The sequence below is a fragment of the Mus caroli genome, chromosome 5 (genome assembly GCF_900094665.2).
Source record: "Mus caroli chromosome 5, CAROLI_EIJ_v1.1, whole genome shotgun sequence".
NCBI lineage: Eukaryota > Metazoa > Chordata > Mammalia > Rodentia > Muridae > Mus > Mus caroli.
The window spans coordinates 99,581,210-99,590,406 of NC_034574.1; the positions used below are offsets into that span (position 1 = coordinate 99,581,210).

A 9,197-nucleotide genomic window follows, 5' to 3' on the forward strand; every position below is an offset into this window, starting at 1 on the left:
GAGGCATACTGCATCTGAACTAAAAATTCCAACCAGGTTTTAGCTTTATACCTGCTCCCACACTTGACAAGTTAGTAGAGTACAAAAGGAGGAATGGAGTAACTTTCCTGCAGAGTCCTAAAAGCATTATCCCATCACCAACTACTTCCCAATGCTAATTTGTAATCCTTTCATGACTAAGGAAAAGCACTTCCCTTTATTTCTGTTGTCTACAACTTCAACATGGTCATGTTTTCAAACACTATACTAAACACTCTGTAAGGCATCTGTGTTTTCCTGGGGAATGAATCCAAAGCCTTGCACACACTAGGCAAGTGCTCTATCACTGCGCTACAGCCCAGCTCGACCACACCCTCACTCCTTTTTTTTGGAGACATTGTCTTGCTACACCACCCAAGTTGAACCTCAACTAGTTCCATACCCCACACATTTCTCAAAACTGCAATCCTGCTTCAGGTACAAGTGTACCATCATCCGGCTCCAGTGAACCCCACCGTTATGTAAAACTCAACTCTTGCTCAACCACTTAGTTCTTCCATCCATTTCTCCTAGTCTGTAATTGGTTTTCCCATGTTAAACCTCCAAAGTGTTCTAATTTTACCTTCTCCGCTGTGCACCCCTTTTTACTTTTTGTGAAGACTTGACTTTATCATTCAACCTTCTATTAAGATTTTGAACTCCCAACTCTTTTCTTAGGTGTGTAGTGTTTTCAAATTCCCATCCTGTTACTCCACATTTCTATGACTCTTCCTTAATTTCTAGACATTTTACTGTGTTCTTGCAGCATTTCTATGTCTACTTTCTTCTCTACCATTCTTGGCCTATTCTCAAATATTGGGCGATCCTCAGTTCTGAGAGTAAATACTTCTTTTAAAAGCTGCTCAGAAGCTGTGTGTGCGTAGGTACCACTACAGTGCAGCCAATCTGAACCATTTACCTGGGTCTTCTGTTATCAACTGAGATTTGTTTTTTCTTTATCACATCAGTGTGCTGGAGGAGGAGGAATTTTCCAGTCTTGCATCTGGGATAGGATCCTGACAGCCAAAACTGAAAAGAGAAAATGGGCTGGTATTGATTCCTAGCGCAGCGTGTAGCTATCTGGTCTACCCTCTCTGAGTTCAGGTATGATATCCTTTCCCTGAGCTTTGCCTAGTTATTCTCATCTACACCGATCTTCCAATTCAGAGTAAGAAAAGAAATTTGAAGGGAAAAGATCCGTGAGTGTTGCCTGTTCACAGACTTACTAGTCCCTGCACCCACCAACTCACAACCAACTCCAGGCCCCTTCCACTGAGCATTAGCAGGTCTCTCTACAAGGGTAGTCACCACTTGCTGCCAGGGTGTGCTTTAGCGATCACTCTCTCAATCCCGTATTATAAGTCTGGTGGAATGCTGATGCTAAATGGCTCTTTGACCGACCATGTTCACATAAAGGATGCTATTGTTTTCATGTCCGAGCAAAGCACAGTGGTTACTTTGATTATTATCACTTAACACTGAGTTTTACTACACTACAGTAAAATAACAGTTCATAGAATGTCTCTTCTATAAAATTAAAACCCTCTTTGAGGCCAATATACAACCTTCTTTAAAAGATTTCTATGAAGGAACAACAAGTGCTCAAAGTCCACAAGTCATTTCTCCAACCCCTAGTATAAAACTTTCCAAAACATCTTTTAATAAAACAGAAGGAATCACAGGAATTTGAGAAAATACATTTATATTCAAATTGGCCCAGTCTTTAGTTATGGTTTACTTGACTTATAAAATTCGAAAGGCAAATTAAAATCCAACCTTAGGGTGGTTATCAACTTGAGAAATATTGTTTATGTCTCAAAGCTATTTTTTAATCACAAATTTAAGCCTAGTACTGTGTTTAATGGACTGAATAATTAAACAATTAAATTCTTCTTTCACTCAATCGGTTTAGCACAGAGGTATCATCCATTTGCTTTTGTGTTTTAGTATGGTTTTTCCATTTTTTCTTTTCATCATTAGTTATCACTTGTTAAAAACACAGCAAGGCCAGGCAGAGTGGCACAAGCCTTTAATTCCAGCTCGAGGCAGGTGGATCACTGAGTTTGCAGCCAGGCCAGCTTAGTTTACAGAGTGAGATCCTGCCTTAAACAGAGAGGTGGGGAGGGGAAAGGAAGAGGGGGAGGGGAAGGAAAAGGGAAAGGAAACGAAAGAAAAAAACAAAACAAAATCCAGCAAATTTTTAATGGATAAGGAGTAGAAATCAATTCTGATTGAGTCTCAGGTAATTACATTTGAAAAGAAAATTGGTGAATCAGGCTTAGAAAACAAGATAACCAGGAGGCAGCCAGAAAAGCAATTCCCCTAGCAAATGGTGTCTACCTAGAGTGCCACCTTTATAACAGCAGAGCAAGCCTAAGGTATTCACCAGATCACACATGACTTCTGAGATTGCCTCTAGGTCCTCCACCACTCCTAGGCTAAGTGCTTCCACAGTTTCTGACAGTCACGTCATGTCCTGGTGCCCTTCACAGGGTGCCGACTGCTCCTGTGGGTACCCATTTTTCATTACTACTCCACTGACAAGGACCCAAGGCCACAGCGAGAATGCCAGTGGTCTGCTACTCCCACAGCTCAGGAGCCACAAAGGCAGGAGTGAGACCTGAGGAAAGCTTTGCCTCCTGTGCCCACACACATTCAGAGAGGTTGTCTGCTGCCTCTCCTCACCCATCCAATCTACAGAACTCCCAGGTTGAAAATACAGATGAAACCTCTAGTTTCCACTTGACAGCAAGGGAAATGTCTTTCCTTTAGTTAATTTGGGGGACAACAGGTAATTCAGACAGTCAAATTTAACTATTTTCCCATGTTTCTAAAAGCTTCTGTAAGCTAATACTATTATGGCTAAAATGTAAGTTTATTTCAAAACTACCATGTTACCAACTTAAAGCTGTTAAGACTCCATTTACTCCAATATTTTTGAACTCTTTAAAAAGCAAAATATTTAAATGTTGTTATGGCTGTAACTTTCATGTTTCTCCTAATTCTATTCCAAGAATAATATTCTACACATACACATTCAATTAAGCTTTTAAAAATTCTAGTAAAGATAAATGATCTGAACTATAAAAACACGTACCAGTCATGGAAGTAAATGTGTAAGTATCTCCGCCTAATGCTGAGCACAGGCATAGCTCAGAGGCAGAGCACCTGACCAAGCGTGAGACCTGATTTCTTCCCACCTCTAGTGCAGGGCTAAGTGTCTCCAAGTGCTCTAAGTTTTCAAAATAGGTACCTATTTAATAATGATGGTCCAGATCATTAACTTTAACTATTGCCTGGTTTTCTATCAGCTCTTATATCAACTATCTCTTACACTATGACTAACGTGCTTTTTTAATTAAAATTCAGCATCACATTCCATTGAACTCAAATATTTCATTCAAAATTCAATCATTACAGTACAACTTTCTTGGGTATTAATGTGGGTTTTGTTTTTGGAGCAAGGTCTGTGTAGCCCTGTCTTGGAGCTCACTATGTAGACCAGGCTAGTCTCAAGTGTTCTTACACCAAACTTAACAAAAACTCAAGTCACTGAGTCTTTTATGGAAAAAGACCATGAATTCTAAAATTTATAACTAAGGGCTAGAAAGATGGCTCAGTGCTCTTCCAAAGGTCCCAAGTTCAATTCCCAGCATCTGCATGGCAGCTTACAATGCCTGATGCTATCTTCTGGTGTGCAGATATACATGCAGAAAAGTACCCATATCTATATAAATGTATAAATTTTAAAAATTTATAGCTCAAATGTAAACTCTATCACCAACTAAATAGTTGAATAGCAGAAAATAGTAACATTGTTCCACTTTGTGAATAGTACCCTGGTATGTATATGTTCCTGTGAGTGCATGTGTTCTGTCTGGTCATTTATTCACAGGTGTGCCTGCCTATAGAGGCTGGAGATGTCCTGAATCTTGTCATTTCAGCTAGACTGACACTGGCCTGGAAAGGAGGTCCACAGACCCACCTGTCTCCTCAACCACCACCCCACTCCACCCACACCCACACCTCTCTCCTTCACACACACACCTCTCCTTCACACACACACACCTCTCCTTCACACACACACGCCCCTCCCCCCTCTTTTCTTCTCCTCCCCCACAGGAACTTGAAACTACAAATGCACAAATCTGTACTCAGCATTTATTAAATTCAAGTCCTCACCCTTGTGTTACTCACCAAGCCACTTCTCCAGCACCAAGTGGCTTAGTTTTAATTTAGCTCTGGACTACATGATTAGGAGCCTCACCAGTTCATATTATCAATTGGGCTTTGTTGTTATTGTTTTGTTTTGTGGTGGTGACACACAGCTTTAATCCCAGCACTTGGGAAGTAGAGGCAAGTACATATCTGTGCATGTAAAGTTGACTTCGTCTACACCAGGTGAGATTAAGGCAGCATCTGGAAAACTGGTCTCAGAAGCATGCGTATCACCCATCCTCCCTCTCAGTGTCTCCTCTGCTCTGCCTAGCCCTTCAGCTTCACTCACCTCCCCAAGCATATTCTCCCTACCTTTTTTTTTTTTTCATAGAATTCTGGTCAATCAATGATCAGTGAAACCTTTTACTTCAATTCTCCAAGGAAAATTTCAGATCCCTCCAGTTCAGGCTACAATGTATCAAGTTTATTTGTGTTACCTTTGTTTTAAAATTAATTCTAGTAAAGAAAAATTACTACATCTTATAATTCCTACCTCCGACTTTCTCTGAACTACCATTTCTCCCTGCTAAGTCCTTGTATCTCATAGCACTTCTTCAAAATGTAGGTACTACAACATTATTTTACAAAGCAGCTTTACTAAACAATCCACACACATTTACACAGCTCTGCAGAGCACCCTCAGCAGACACTGAATCAACTACACAACCACCCCCTAGATGAAGACAGTGCAGGGCAGCTGCAGCATAGCTGTGTTTTCTGGGTTTGGTAATTACTTCGGGTCTTTAACAAATAGTTGGTTGAAGAAGCTGTTAGAGTTTGGATTCCCATAGAGAAAATTACTTTTTAGTCCGGATTTCTGCCCTGCCTCTATTTTTTAAAAGTATAAGCACAGATTGCCAATTCCAACTGATGTAAACAAAACTTTTAAAACATAATAAATAACATAAATAACTTATTCTATCACTCCAGGTTCAAATACATGTGGTAGGCAGATTTCCCCTGTAAACCATATCACTTTTACTGATATTGTAATTTTTTAAAGAATTATTATTATTATATCTAAGTACACTGTAGCTGTCTTCAGATGCACCAGAAGATGGCATCATTACAGATGGTTTTGAGCCACCATTTGGTTGCTGGGATTTGAACTCAGGACCTTCGGAAGAGCAGTCGTGCTCTTAACCACTGAGCCATCTCTCCAGCCCCCCTGATATTGTAATTTTTAACTCTGTAATGTTTACAGATTTGTTCTGCATTTAATCTCCCTGGCTCTGACTTTGATTTTTGTTGCATCTCCTGCTTGTTTGTCAAGGTAGGCTGCTCAGGCTCAGGTACAATTTAAAGTGTGACATACTGACCTTCAACTAAAAAATGCAACAAAACACATACTGCAGTAAAAACTATTTTTTGCAATAAAAAGTTTCAAACAGTTAAAAAAAAATAAGGCTATGAAAAGTGGAGCATGCCATAATACAAACAATGTTTCTGAAAACAAAATCAACTTTCTCAAAACCAAACTCACAAATGGTTATCACACAACACAGTGACATAAAACACTTCTCTTCAGGTTTTCTACACAAAAGCTTCAATGGCATCCGAATTATTTTGTGAATTCCTAAATCCAGTACAAAAAGACCCCCACCTTTATAAAAATCTTAACATTTTGAAGTCAAAGCATGTACTTTAATGTCTGGTCTACCCAACTGTACATTAGCCCTAGTTGCCTACCCTAAGAACATACAGCAGATACAGTTAGCCTTCTCTTCAAGACAACTATGCAAATTCTCAAGAGCAGCAACATATTAAATACATTTATTCAAAGCAAAAGACAAAAAAAAACAAAAACAAAAACAAAAATTTTCACATGGAATACAAATTTTTATTCATTAGCTCAAACACATTCATAATCTAAATATTAATAATAAAATATTTTATGGCAATTTCTACAGAATATACAAAACATCCATTCTTCAAAACTAAGTATAATAAAATATAAAGATGCATATTTTCTTTATCATATACCTTTACAATTCTAAGTCTTCTAGATTTCAGGGAAAAAGAAATTTTCTCCAAAGCACCAGCTTAATATTATACCATTATAAGACTTCTACTGCTTAGCATTAATGAGTAACAGTCATGTAATTACTGCTTCCAACTGAAGAGAAAATTCAAACAGTGTATGCAAAAATCATGATAAACAATTACATTTCTCCATTTCTTCCTTCTTTCTGTGGAGATGAGGGGTGGGGAGGAGGGTTGAGACAGGCTAGCGTGGCTCAAGATGGCCTCATTAACCTTGCAGCCAGAAGTTGACCTTCAATTCCCAATCCCAAGTGCTAGGGTAACAGGCCAACATCATCCTGGCCAGCGGTCCCATCACAATGTCTAGTTGGTAAAGCCTCCTTTATAGGTTTTAACTATTTATACTCATATGCAACAGCCTATAAAGTTAGGCTCCAGTTATTCATAGGATAACAAATGCCATAATCCTTTTATTTAAGAGGTAGATATTTAAATTGTAAAACAAGTACAATTTGTTACTACCTCCACAATTACAGTAAGAAATCGTCAAATACCTTATTAAGCTCCCTCAAAAACCTCACAGTTCATCTAGAAGTGACTATTAAAAAGGGTCCAAGAGGCATCAATTAAAGGGACAATCCACATACTTCTTGTCTACATGCATAAATAATACTATAATGAAAAGACAGCTGTTATCTGTAGGGGAAATTCGAATCTCTAAATTCTAAATAAACTTCCAGCTCATAACACTAACCACTAAAGGATTACTGCCAGTAAAAAAGCTGAGACGCTCCTCTCCAACATAAACCACAATGGGGGTAAAAAGCCATCTTACCAAGTGTCATCTGACGTCCATCTAAAGTCATACAATGGCAAGCAAGGACATAAGACTCATTCATTAACTCTTCCCACCCTTCGTAAGAAAGCTAGGTATGCCATCAATAAGTTCAGAAACAAAGCCAACCTAGGTGATAAAAGGTCAGAACACTGGCTCTGTCTGACAGGGAATTACGACAAGGCAATACACAACACCTTTTTTAGTGCAGAAATGTTATTAAGTTTTGAAATACAGAGTATAGGCTAGCCTTGAACCCACAGAGATCTGCCTGCCTCTATAAAAGTGCTAGAATTAGAAAAAAAAATTTTTAAAGATTGTGTGTGTATGTGTATGTGTGTATACACACATGTACCCAGAGAGTACTCTGGAGCCTCAGGTTAGGTAGTTGTGAATCTCCTGATATGGGTACTGGGAACTGAACCCAGATTTTCTGGAAGAATGGCAAGTGCTCTTAGCCATTAAATCACCGCCCCAGCCCCTGCAAAAAATGTCCCATTCTCATGATCTAGATTTTAGGGAAAAAGCTACCTGTGTATATTCTTTGGTATTTAATAGACTTGGATTAAGCTTTGCCTAAATAAAGCATTTAAAAACAAATCACTGTAAATCACTAAAATCTATTCCTTATTTTTCAATCTTCTTGATCAGTTGCCATCACACAACATTATCCCCACAAGCCTTTGGTATTTTTTCAGCATTTTACTTATTCTGCTCTGGTATTAATTCTCCTAAATACCAGCCTAATATTCATAAAGTAACTAATAGATTATGCACATGCCACTATATAATTATTAGCCTGTGTCTCTATACCTTACATATCCTAACCCAGAATTCCAATCTATCAGTTGGGTACAACACTTTAAATTTCATCCATATTTTTAAGTGACATTCTTCTCAGGCATTCCTTTTTCTCAACCGCCATTTAATTAAATTTCAACTTGACACTTTCTCCAGACCCTAGAAACGACTTTCTATACCCACACAGTCCAATTCAGTAACAGTATGTGTCTAAATAGAAATATGTGCTTTATGTCTGTAGTAACATGTGATTTTAAAGATTTGATATGGATAGCGAATGTAAATATTTCAGTTATATATTGGAACAGCATTTTGGATATACTGGACTGAAATATATTTACATTTTGGCCAATTTCTTATTTCAGTGTGACTACAATTTAAACTCTTATAACCTCTATTGTGCAGTACTGACCTGTACTGAGAGTCGCGTGGAGACCAGAAGCTGGAGTGTCCCCTCAACTGCTCTACCCTTTACTCTTTGAAAACAAGGTCTCTCACTAACCAGGAGCTTACAGACTTGACTAGACTGGCTGCTCGCAAGCCCCGAGAATTAACCTGTCTACACCACCCCAGCCCTAGAATTATGGGTGCACATTGTCATGCCTTTTCTTTTTCAAATTGACAGAAATTGCCTCTGTGTGTGGGGGGGAAGGGGGGTTTATACACACATACATATATATATGAAATATATATATATATTGTAGAATAGCTAAACTAAACTTAAAGTATATAATAGCTCACACATTTATAACAGTAAGAGCATCTAAAATGTACAACATCCAGGAATAAAATACTAACCCACATTTGTGATACCCCACAGATTATCTTTGAATATGTAAAATTTTTCCTCCAAAAGAGAGGGTAAAAGTAGATATAGCTATTGTTTGTAAAACAATTCCTTAAAAATAAAATAATCTAATGTACCTCTGATTTTTAAAATTACAGCTATTTGCTACTTTGTTGTTTTTGAGATAAAGGTTCATTCACTGTGTAACCCAGGATAGCCTAGAGCTTACTACATAACCAAACACTTAGCCTTGACTTACTAAGCTCTGGAATTAGAGGCACAGGCCTATACTTGCCTATTTTTAATATTATCTTAATGATTTTTAACAAAGATTATGGCATTTTAGAGTATAAAGATACAAGAGGGCTGGAGAGATGGCTCAGTGGTTAAGAGCACTGACTGCTCTTCTGAAGATCCTGAGTTCAAATCCCAGCAACCACATGGTGGCTCACAACCATCCCTAACAAGATCTGACTCCCTCTTCTGGTGTGTCTGAAGACAGCTACAGTGTACTTACATATAATAAATAAATAAATATTAAAAAAAAAAAAAGAT

At 38.1% G+C, this 9,197-nt stretch overlaps 1 protein-coding gene across 28 annotated transcripts in view; it reads right to left on the reverse strand.

Annotated features, from left to right (window-relative positions):
- Znf644 (zinc finger protein 644) overlaps positions 1 to 9,197 on the reverse strand; it is a 79,944-nt gene that overhangs the window by 63,801 nt on the left and 6,946 nt on the right. For 11 of the 28 annotated variants that reach the window (XM_029478076.1, XM_029478075.1, XM_029478057.1 and 8 more), the window contains one exon: positions 938 to 1,047. The exons of the other annotated variants lie outside the window; for them this stretch is intronic. The gene's annotated coding sequence lies outside the window, so the exon portion shown is untranslated. The remainder of the gene's footprint in view (positions 1 to 937; positions 1,048 to 9,197) is intronic. 28 annotated transcript variants of the gene reach the window in all.